Below are 12,463 nucleotides of genomic sequence, written 5' to 3' on the forward strand. Positions count from 1 at the left end.
CAAGTTAAAAAATGGGTTAAAGTTGCCACAGCAAACAGGAAAGTGGTCGAAAAGGGTAAAACATGGAAAAAGTGGGCTGAAGGTAGCATAAATGGGTTGGAAATGTTGTTAAAATGGGTATAAAAAGTGGTGACAAGGGATTGATAGTGGCAAAATTTGGTATAGGGGGCCAACAATAGGTGGGAAGTGGCAAAATGCCTTTCAGTGGCCAAAAAAGTAGATAAAAAGGAGATGAAAGGAGGCAAAAACCATTAGAAAATTTGGTGAAAAGGGTTAAAAGCAGCAAAAATTTGTTTAAGTTGGCAAAAAAGGCAGGAAAAAGCATTAAAAAGGAGTCAAAATGTGGGAAAAAAAAGGGTAAGAATTTGTGGAAATGTGGAAAATAAAAGTGGCAAAAATGGGTTTAAAAAAAGAGGCAACGGTAGGTAGGAAGTGGCAAAATGGCCTTAAAGTGGCAAAAATGGGTGGAAATGGTGGTGAGGTAGAGTTTTAAAAGAGGCAAAAAAAAAAGGGCAGAAAAAGTGATGAAAAATTAATTTTAAAAACTGGTTAAAAGTGACACAATTGTGTTAAAAGTGTCAAAAATAGGCAGGAAAAAATGATGTAAAGTGGTTAAAATGTGGCAAAAGCAGTATAGATTGTGCAAAATTGATAAAGTGGCAAAAACGGGAGGAAAAAGTGGTTAAAAAGTGGAACAAATAAATAATTTCAACATGAGAAATTTGGCACACTTTTAAGCTCCTAAATGAGGCAACTGTTAGCCAGGACCAATGCTCCTGATCAAACACGCAGACACTGATACTATCAGTATATATACTGTAAATCCCAATGGGGGAGAGCCCATTGGCTGGGTTTTTAAGGAGCTGGGCCTGATATGAGCAGGTCTGGTTACAAATAAAATGTTAACATTTTTGTTCCATTTCCACCCTTTTTTCTTTGACACCCCTGGCAACCCCCAACAGGTAAAGATCCCTAGTTTAAAAAGCACTGGCTCTAGTTTAAACACGTCACAGTGCTATAGATATAACCTAACTTCATGATCACCTCGTTGCTATAGCACTTAGCTTACAGCAATAAGCAGTGATATCACTCTAAGACCATCAACTAATGCACCCTCCACAAGCACACCGCTTCAGAACCCTCAGAAATGACTGGAATAAGTGTTTTTTCCTGTGTTTATGTTTTTCTGTAGCTTGTGTGCTACCAGGTTGAACATGCAGAAGCACCTGTGATGCATTTAGTTGTTTACTCCTCTGACCGGGGAAAGGCTGAGTCACAGCAGCCTCTCACAGTCCCCGCCTCTCTTTTATTGTCATTTTGTGCTCATCAGGCCATTTTACATTTATATGTTGCTCAGTAAGTGCATTATTTTTAGCTTTCATCACCATCTATAGAGTTCATTTGCTTGTGTCATGTTAGACCTTCACCTTTTTTTATCCAAAAGTCACAGGTGGGAAGGAGACTGAAGTTTCAGAATATCGCTCATGAGTCATGGAACTATGACAGAAATAAATAGAAGAGGTGGAGATGTTTGCAAGGTTTGTTTTTTTTTTTTTTTTTTTTTTTTTTTTGTCCATGAGTGCGTCTTTAAGGGGGGAAAGCCTTTAGAAAAGTCATGTGGGGTGACTGTAAGTCTGCTACTCTTTCTTTATGTTTTTAAGGTGTTATAAATCAGAACTGATGAGCAAAATGGTGGTATTTTGTGTCTGTATTTATATCTGTCAGGGCAATGTAAAGGGGTAGAACTGGGGAAAGTATAAGAGAAGAAAATAATTGCTTGGCTGCAGAAGAATGCTGTATGAGACGTTTCTTTGTGTGTGCCATGGCAACAATAACAGTCGTCTTGTGTGACAGTGCAGGTCCACTTTTAATTTTAGACAAAGGTCTCAGAGTAGGGGCTGCATGTGAACGTTTTTAAAAGGTGAGATTTAGACATTTCAGTGAAAACTTTCTGTATACTGATGAACAGACTGTCTGCCATAGAAGTTACAGCCTTGGCGGTCTCTAAAGTGCTGACCTCGTGTTTCCAAACGTGTCTGCAAAAGGAGGAAAAAATAAATCAGACCTTCAAACATGCATGAAAACACAACAGGTCCCTTTAGGAGGGAGGGGAGAGCAGTAAACCTGGTAAAATCAGCCTGTTGCAATCATGTTCACACTCGTCTAATTCTGAAGTGTTTCATTTATTCCGTTTGGATTAGCAGACTCCATTAACTGTTGAAATTAGCAGCATTGTGTTTAACAAGCCTTTGATCTGCATCCCTGTGGAAATGTGAACAGTAAATGATGATGTCTACAGGCGGCTGACTCCGTGCACGTGTGGGAGAGAAGAAGCCTGGGCAGCCAAGCAAGAATGTGAAGGAAGGTTGTGAGAGGGTTGGATAAGAGTCTTTCGTGGAAAAAAAAAGTAAGTGGTGTAAAGAGATGACTAATTCAGCGTGGGAGGTCAGCCTGTCCCTCATCATCCAGCCAACAGCCACCCCAGCACCCAGCACAGGGCTGCTGTCACAAAGTCACCTTCCTCCTCGTCCCACTCAGTCCTGATGGGGATTGTCAGTATTTTCCTCTGATAATGGCATTGTTTTGTTTTAATCAAATGTAAAGCAGGCAGTCGTTTGGTACTTTACTTCAATTCTTTTATCTAAACATATCAGCATTTCTGAAAAACATTTGGGTTTTCCAACCAACAGGGTTCTTTATTCCTAAAGTTTTTAAATCTCTTCATCTTTTTACTTTGTTTTATTACCCAATTTATTAATAACCCTGAAAAACCTGTGTAGACGTTAAGTTAAGTTAGTGAGAGCTGGGAGAAAATATGAGTCACTGAATGTGAACTCATTCAACTCCACATATACCACCTGTCACTCCAGCAGCCAGCTACAGTGACTGTGAGCTAGTACTATGACATATGGATGTGAATATTTATGTTTATGTGCTTTAACATGATTCATACATTTTCTGTTGTGTGACTTGTGCTGTGTCATTAGTCAGTCCTGAGCTAATAGTGCTTCCCCACTGAAACGACTGCTATTTTCGTATTGATTAGCTCTGTTTTACAACATTATATGTTGATTTTGACAGAACACTAGAGGATAATAGTAGACACTGAGATAACAAGGGAGGAACTAATAGGTCTTGGTTTAAACAAGTAATTTGGATAAAAAGCTGGTTAGGTTATGAGCTCATCAAGTATAGGTGCAGAGCATTTCAAAAACAGCAGCAGTAAGAGGGAAAAAGTATGCCTGTTCAGTGCCACAAAAAACTATTAAATCATGTTTCCATCCCAGGTCTTTTTCAATTGCTAATTTTTAAAAGTGTGATTAAATAAAGTGTGTGTGCAGGCAAGCTTTATTCTTCTAGTGCTGTTTATTTAACATGTTATTGTCTCTTCAGAAACATATAAGTTATTTATTATAATTAACCAGAATTTGTGTAGGTAATCTTGATTAATCTCCCTTTTTTGTTGCATTATTTCATTTTGGGCTTTGTTGTGACTTGAACTAAGGGTAAATTAAGTCCTGATCAAGGTATTATAGTTAACTAAAAGTAACTAAATAACTAAAACTAAAATGTGAAAATCATTTTAGTTAACTGGAACTAAATTAAAACTAAGCTTTACCCCAAAAAAAAAGAAAATTAACTAAAACTGTATCATGCGCTTAAAAAACGAGTTAAAATAAAGTAAAAATAGAGACAAAATATCCTTAGTTATAGTCTTTGACACAACAGTTCTGACTGGTACCTACACCCAAGCCTGGGTAGTGTAAAATTGCCTGAATGGTTGTTTAAGACTTCACACAGTGGTAGTTTTATGTCTGGAATTGTAATCAAAAAATATTTTTTAAATAAATAAAGAGATAGCACTTGTATCTGAAAAAAAATAAATAAATAAACAAATGGTACTCTTCCCTACCTATTTTTGCTGTCAAATGCCTAATTAATTGTAGGCTTTGGAATCAGTTAGCTGCAATTCATTGCAAATGTCAACAGTCTGAGAAAGACTGCATTCCTAGTAGACTCAATAAAAGCAGGAACAACACAATAAGAAAAGGACGTGCTTATATATGGCATCAAAACTTTCTACCAGCTTTGAAAGGAGAAGAGGAGACCAGTGATGAATTGTCCACTCATTTGTCAAACTAGGATGTAGTTTATCAGTAGAATATGGATTTTATCCATAAATTATAATCAGTATAAGCAGCATTCAATTTTAATTGCATTTTTTACCCCTGTGGTTCATTAATTTAAATTATTTTTAAAAAATTGACAGCACTATTTATTAAACATCACTGTGGCTGCATGGAGACATGGCAGTGGTTAACCTATAGTGTGCTGAAAAGAGGATTTTTAAATAGTTGATGCTTTTATTATGGGCCGTGATTAATTGCCATTGATGCATTAACGCTGAAAGCTCCAATATCCTGTTCAAGTTTGTTACATTTTTTGTTTATTTATTTATTTTGACTTTATTTTATCCCGATTGGTTCCTTACTTTATTAAACCTTTTAACACCACTTCTTATCTTCTTTAAAAAGTTTCACACCAATTTTTTTCACTAACACTGACAGCTAGTTATACATTGAAACATTAAGCATTCTCTTTAGAATGAAAGTTATTGTGTAAATTAAATATTTAACATTGTTTGAATTAATTTATTTAATGAGGCGTTAAATAGTTACTGAAACACAATTTTGTAACTACCAAAGTAGTGCAAAGGTTTGATTTTCATTTGATTTTCATTGATGCAGTTTATCATAAAACCATTAATTAGACTACCATTAACTCAGTTTAAGGTACTTTAAAATGTGTTTTGAGAGAGGGAAAGTACAAACAACTCTGTGTCCCCTCATAGAGAGAAAAACATTTAAAACCTTTGATAAATCTTAAAGGAGTTCAATCTGATTAATGGGGATAACAGGTTTGTAAAATTGAAGCTCAGTGTTGTTTCATCCAGGACATGGTAGTCATGAGCCCAGCTGTGATCAGCTGACAGACAGCTGACCCCAAATATCACCTCCCAAATTGTAAAATTGTCCAATGTATTAGGGGAGTGTTCTTGGCTGAAATGAATTTAAGTAGAGGGTAATGTTTACATACATTATCACTCCTTCAATTATTGTCTCTGAAGTGTAAAGAAGTTGCCAAAACTAAATGCACTATATGTAAATCTTACAAGAGAACAAGAATTGAATTTTAGATTGTCAAAGAGTGTTTGGAATCAGTGTGGCTCCTGAGGGTGGATGGGGTATGGGAAGAAAATTTGAAAGTTTCTTTGTGACACCTCAAATTGAGAATGAATTACTCTACAAACAATAGGATTGCTGAAGACGATGTGGTCAACCGAATGCCAGTCACTCACTTTTAAGGCTGTGCATTAAGCAACAACCATTCTGGTACAAAGTTATTTAGAGATTTTATGTTGAAAGAGTCCCAAGGCCCCACACATTGTGGATCTGGGCTTGATAACCGGTGACACGATCTAAAAGATGAATCTCCATCATTTCACATTCCTGATACTTGCTTGTAAAAAGAACTGGTTGAAAAGTGGCATCCCATGTCCAGTACAATGGTTTGAGATATTCCATGGAAATACTGACACGTTGTTTAAAGAAAAGCTTAAAGAAAGGCTAGATCGTGATGTCTGCTGCGCAGAAAAGACTGTACCAAGTGAAAATCTATCAAAAGGTGCCCCCTGGTAAATTTGTTGTTACATTCGCTTTTATTGATGTTTCTGTGTATTTGTACCTTCAATGGAAAAACTCATGTGTTTCAAACTTTCGAAAAGACAGCGCAGCTATATTTTAACTATTATTATTATTAATTTGGTACTAAAGTAATGATTCAAGAATGTGAGTGAAAATCCTCACAGCTCCACAAGTTATTGATTTTGAGTTGACGAGAGTTGCAGCTATTTTGTGGCTACTTTTTATGAGAATAAATTTGTACCTTTTAGTGGGAGTTTTTTCATATTTTCCACAAGGACAGTGAACCAGCTGACCTGTATTTTTCTTACTTCAGGGACAGCTATTGTGATGAAGTTTAAATGCCACAGGCATTTATTTAGATGTTGAATGAAGTCTTCAGCCTCCTTTTTTGTACAGAATATTTTATCAATACCAAACAGAGCCTTAAGAGTACTTATATTCTCCACTTCTCCAGGGGGTAAGTGGAAAAATAACCATTGTGAAATATTTTGAAGAATCAACCCTTGAAACATACTGTCGTTTGATGCTATTTATTCTTGTCTTCCTCATCTTTTTTGTCTCTAAGTCTAAAGCTTTGAAAATTTTCTTTGTACTTTTTCCAGAATTGATACCTACTTATACAAAGTACATATAAGTCCTGAAAATACTCAAGAACATCTGTAAGTTTTTCTTAAATCAGTGCTCCCTTTCTATAATCTCCTGTTGTCTTAGATAAATACAAAAACAAACTAAATTGTTCTTTTTTTTAAGTTGCTTAATGCCAACATTAATACAAATTTCATTATTTGTGTTTTGATTTTTTTTTCCAGTTAGAGTTCATGTTCAAGCTCAGCGTGTAGGCTTTTAATATGCTACAATAACATCCACCCATCTTCAGAAGGACCCTTGCCAAAAGAATGGCAGTTTACTACTCAGAATGAGTGATTTTTATATGTACATGTCTGTTTAGTTCAGTGGAAAAAGTGGAAAACACTGAATATCAGCCAAGTTCAATGTTAGTTCAGTGTGCCTGACCCTCAGCTTTTAACTCCTTGTAAAAACAAAGTTACAATTTCAATCAAAAATACAAAGTCTCATTTGCATGTGAATAGTACATTTATTAGTTAAAATGTGCATTATATGAGCATCATTCCAACACGCATACTACTGAAAGAGAAAAAAGGATTCAGAACTAAAACTTTCTGCTATTATCACTACTATCAAAATTCACAGCCAGTTCAGGATGTTCCCTGAGCTCTTTTTCCTGGCAGGAGAGGATCTGTTTTTATCAGGACTGGACAGGTAGCCTCTGCCTGACACCTCTCTTTGGATAAACCATCAAAAACCTCAGACTTTCATCTGCATGTCAAAGAGTATCCACTCCTTCAGTACAACTAAGATGTGATATTCATCCTTAAATATAAAGAAGATATGTGAATTAAGATCTTTAGTTCCTGTGATTAATCATGGCCTGGTTCTTAAAGATCACTGAATGTGAACACTTATTTGCACAGTTTAGGCAAATCTGTTGTTTTCTTCACTTTTGTGCCATAAATCGAATAAGAAAAATGCCATGAGAGTTCTTCTTTTCTCTTATTTGCATGCAAACATTTTAAATACATGTTTTTTCTATTTCATTTGCACTTTTCTGCTCCAGATATGTGCTTTTTTTGCCCCCTAGCGACCATGGCTGTAGACTGTTACCAGTGGTGCTGTTGCTACAGTAACAATCTAATGCCACGGTCACCATAGAGACAGCAGGGGAAATATGATTGGCTGCAGTAACGGCTGACGTCCTGGCTGGTTTGATGATGTTGCTGATGCAGCCTTCGGTAGTGCTGGGCTCAGAGAGGGGAAAAACTTCACACAGCAGAGCGGCGTCTTCCCACTCAGCTGAACTCTCTCACAGTGACAGAGGTGGCTTTTTCTTTCTCACACAGAGCAGAGCTTTGCCAGACGTCAGTAGCCATGACTGTAGACTGTTACTGTACTTTGGAGGAGTTTTTAGCAGTAAGCAGTCTAGAGCCAAGGTATTGATGCACTGACTGACAGAACAGAGCACAGGCAGTAAGTTAAGACAAGCTGAAGAGGATTAAAAACATATAAGCTCAGAGCAGCATGCAAAAGGAAAGAGACACCATCATGCAGCCTTTTGTTCAGTAATCAAATCAACACAAACATATCAGGGTGTAAAATGCAAAGAAAACCAGCTTTTTAGTGCACTTTACAGACTCTGCCGTGGTGTACTGTGCTGCAATGCTAGCCGCAAAACATCATACCCCTTCCTGCCACAGGCCTAAGGCTCTGTGTGGTCAGACTGCCGGTTACAAAGCCCACTTGTTGTGTTTGTATTATTGATTTCCATGCCGATTATCTATGAGTCAGACACAGGATATGGACAGACAGGGGGCACAGGGTGGATTGGTAGCTTATGCAAGCTCATCTGAGTAACTCTGGGACTGACGTCAGCAGTCAAGAAATTTGAGTACCTACAAGCACTTATCTGATGTTTATATACTGACTGGGTGAAGTGGTCTAGGGGTAAATTGTGTATGTTGAAGTAAACGTGTTCTCTTATGGAGGAATCTAGAAAGGTAGGGAAGCAAATGAGAGGGGAAGTATCTAAGTTTCATTGGAGGTTACTTGTGACATGTCCTGGTTCCTATATAGCTCCACAGTGACGTCACTACCAGTTACTCTCATAAATGCTAAAATTAGTAGTAGGTGAGGATTAGTAAAAATAGAAGTCCAAGCATCCATTCTTAATGATGTAATTCTCTAAAAGTGGACCTGTTTTCTTTGTAAAGTGGTTTGACGCTGTCCATGGTGCTGAATCTCATCCACTGACCGACAAACACTGCTGGCCGAGTTTCTGCTGCTGCGTGAGTCGTAAGTATGGCAATAGATGCTCCACATAATTTCTAAGACGTGAAAAAGAGGTTGGAAAGTTTTAAAGTACGTGCTTTTAAGCTACTGAACTGATACGAAACGTATGTGGAGAAGAGGCTGCAAAGCCGTGTTGATATGATCTTTACATGTCTTCGGTCTCTCATAGTTGAGGCATGTCTAGTGTACATTTCAGCTAAAACAAGCTGTTGGTTTCAGGACTCCTAGTCTGTCAAAGGTCAACCCACAGATGACTTTCAGCACCGTGGACAGCGCCATACTGCTCCGGCTTTTCATTAGCTACAGTGAATTTAAAACATCCTCGGCAGAGTGTTGCTTGCTAACTTTGTTTCCACTGACGTCGTTGAAAGTCTGTTTGTAGGTAACCCGTAGCCGGACATTGGTGCTAAAACCAGTGGGAAAGGTTATCGAACCATGCTCATTATAATTCAGGTCATACCCCCCTCCAGGAGTTACACTGGGGAGTTTTCATCAGACCCCCGGGCCTTCCCACCCCCTCACCTCCCTCATCTCTTCTTCCTAGTATAGAGACACATCGCAATGCAGGTTACAGACGTATATAGGCGCCTCGCGCTGTGTCTTTAAAGCCCTCTGATGCTTGATTGGGAGTCGTCTGCATGTGCGCAGGAATGACGCAAAATTGACTTCATCTCAAGAACGCGTCACGATGTCATTTCAACATAAGACAAAAAAGGAGAAAAAACAAAGCTGAGCCGGGGAGAGGAGCTGTGCCTGCCAAGTAGAGGAATAATAGGTCAATTTATTTAAAGAAGGTCCCTCCGCCGGGGTATACTACACTCTTACATTGATGTATGTATTATTTCCGGTTGATTCTCTTAAGCTCGATAGATTATTTCTACTTACGAGTAGGCCTATATGTTATCTAAAACCATGTGACTTCACACACGAGTCATGGCTGTATTCGACATTTATAACTCCAAGGAGCAGCCCGTTAAAGGACACGTCCCATATGGGCCCAGTGATACCCTCGAAAACGGAATTAAAAGAATGAACCCGCATGTCGTGATTCTCCCACCGTCTGCGGGGATGCAGCCTGGTTAACATGCAGTGAGCGCAGCCTACACCCCACAAGACATTCTCTCCTTTTTTCACAGTTGTCACTGCCCATGTGCGCCAAAGTGACTCACACTGCAGTAACTTCCAGCCTCTGTAATCTACCGTACATGCACGAAGTGACACGCAGTAAAAAAATTCGATGACAGAGTCAGCTTACAGTAAATTTAACGAGCTTTAATTGGTGTCAATTTCTCACTGCACGTGCCACATAAAAACAAATATAATTTATCGCAATTTTAAGAAGAGGATGCTAAAAAGAGGAAATAAACTTACCTTTTTATCCTCGTGTGTCCAAATGAGATTTCTTCACTTTACAAATTGATCAAACTATATAAAGCAGTCTTGCCAGTTTCCACCACGTCAAATTATAACTTCGTTGCCGCAATTTTGTTTAGTTAAATGAATCGCATGCTGCCAAATCGAGATATTCTCACCTTACTGCAAAAGTAACTCAATTTTAGTCATTTTTCAACCTCGCTCGTCGCTCTCGCGCCTCGGTATCTCATGAAATTCAGCGGGCTGTCCCGGCGATCTGCTCTTATAGACATCCCGTAGTACTAGTAATGGAGATGGGAGGGGACACTCATTCATTCAGAAGCATCACCTACATGGACGATGTACGTGGACTCTTACGTCATCGAGGAAATTTAGTCAACAGGAGGACGCTCAGGGTTCCGTGAGGGGAGGAAGGGAAGGAGGAGGGGGGAAAAAAGAAGGAGGCATGACGGGGGTGGGGGAGGGGTGTGAGTGTAGGGGTGATAGGGGACAAGCTTTGGATTTCAATTTGGTTTCAGTGATGCTGCCCCTAAAGTCGTGCCTGTGTATAAGCAAGTTTGAGGCTGCTGAATGAATCGCTCCCCAGGATATTGTTTTATTGAAGGGTACAAATTTGTGTGTCAAAGTGAGGAGGAGCAAGAACTCTCACAGGAGGAAGCAAAGTTAAATGAAAATTAGTCATCTAGACCGTTCTGTTATGGCTTATTAAACCATTTGTCTGTATCAGACTGTGTGTGATGATCACTTCCGTTTTTTGCGCCCGTTACGTAATTTGTGCCCTCCTCTTCTCATCAGAGAATAATTACAAGGATCAAACAGATCTTTGTCATTCCTGGATTATCTCCGGGAGGCACCATGGAGCTGAGGGACTCCACTGATCTTCCTTTTAAAGGGGTAGTTCAGCTACTTGGAATCCCAGTTCAAGAAAGTTGGAAGATATTTGTGGAACAGATGTATAAAAAAAAAGGTTATAGTCTAAGGAGCAGAGGCTGAGGCAGCCTGACATTAAGCCCTCACTATGAGTCAGACTCCAAAAACTTTGAATCCTACATTTCCCTTCTTGACACCACTCTTGTACATCTTGCAGACCAGAGGTGTCCAAACTATCACCTGTGGGTTGATTTTTAAGTGGCCTGCAGCAAATTCTAAAGTTAAAATGGAATGTGACCCAAATTAGAACATGGAGCTTGTGCCGGACTGTATTGTAATTCCCAGGTTAGCACTATCACTGCTGTGTTTTTTCTATACACAAACACTTTGACAAGAAAAATCACTGATAGGCATTTTTAATGACAAAACTGAGACGGCAGCGTAAATGGTGCACACATTAACAACCCAAATAATAACAATATCTCAAATCAGGACGTCCTCAAGAATCAAGACAAATATACAGTGGCACGAATAGTAGCATTAATCACACTCATTAGCTCTCCATCTCACAGTCTTATTCACAATGCATATCATGCTGATGATAAGCACCAAGAGTCCTGTAAAGTTTGTCTGCTTTTGCAGTTTGCTTTCGTTTTGTATCTGGATGTGGAGATGCACCATCAGCCTCTCCTTTTTCAGCTGAATGGAATTTTTTTCTCATTCCGTCGGAGGTGGATCCAGTGGTAGCTAGGGCCAATCAGAGCTCCTTTAAAATCTGACTGGCCGGCCAAAAATCCTTAACAAAATTGAGCATTTGCTTCATCTGCCATTAATGGAAAGCAGGGAAGTTTTCCTTCACGAATATTCAATTACTTAACATATCTTAACATACATTAGATTGGTTTTCTTACTTTAATACACTAATGGTGAGTTTTGTCAAATTGACCTGTCATCTTTATATTTTTCTGTGTGTGGCTTTCAATGATAAACGTTTAGACACCCCTGTCCTGAACCAATTTTGTAGACCCATATAGATTTAGGGTTAGGAAAAAGGCAAAAAGTTGTTTACTTTTTATAAAACCAACTTTATTTTACTCAGAATAGCAAGTGCAAATTGAAAATCATACCATAAATTGAACATAAAACAACAACATGGTGTCAGGGCAGGTGTGTGTGAAGGTGTGTGTGTCTTTATGAATGTGTGTGTGCCTATATGAGTGTGTGTGTCTAGGGGTGTGTGTATGGGTGGGTGTGTGTGTGTGTGTTTGGGGGTGTGTCTGTATGGGGGTGTGTCTATATGAAGGTGCGTCTGTGTGTGTGGGTGTGTGTATGGGGGTGTGTATGGGGGTGTGTCTGTGTGAAGGTGTGTGTGTGTGTGCATGGGTGTGTATGGGGGTGTGTCTATATGAAGGTGTGTGTGTGTGTGTGCATATGTGTGTGTATGGGGGTGTGTCTTTATGAAGGTGTGTCTATATGAAGATGTGTGTCTATGTGAAGGTGTGTGTGTCTGTGTAAAGGTGTGCGTGCCTGTGTGAAGGTGTGTCTGTCTATATGAGGGTGTGGTGGGGTGTGTGTCTGGGTGTGTGGGGGTGTGTGTGTGTGTGTGTTGAGGCAAATTGAGCCATATTTGATCCACAGAGCAACCCACT

Source organism: Cheilinus undulatus, linkage group 2 (assembly GCF_018320785.1).
Source record: "Cheilinus undulatus linkage group 2, ASM1832078v1, whole genome shotgun sequence".
NCBI lineage: Eukaryota > Metazoa > Chordata > Actinopteri > Labriformes > Labridae > Cheilinus > Cheilinus undulatus.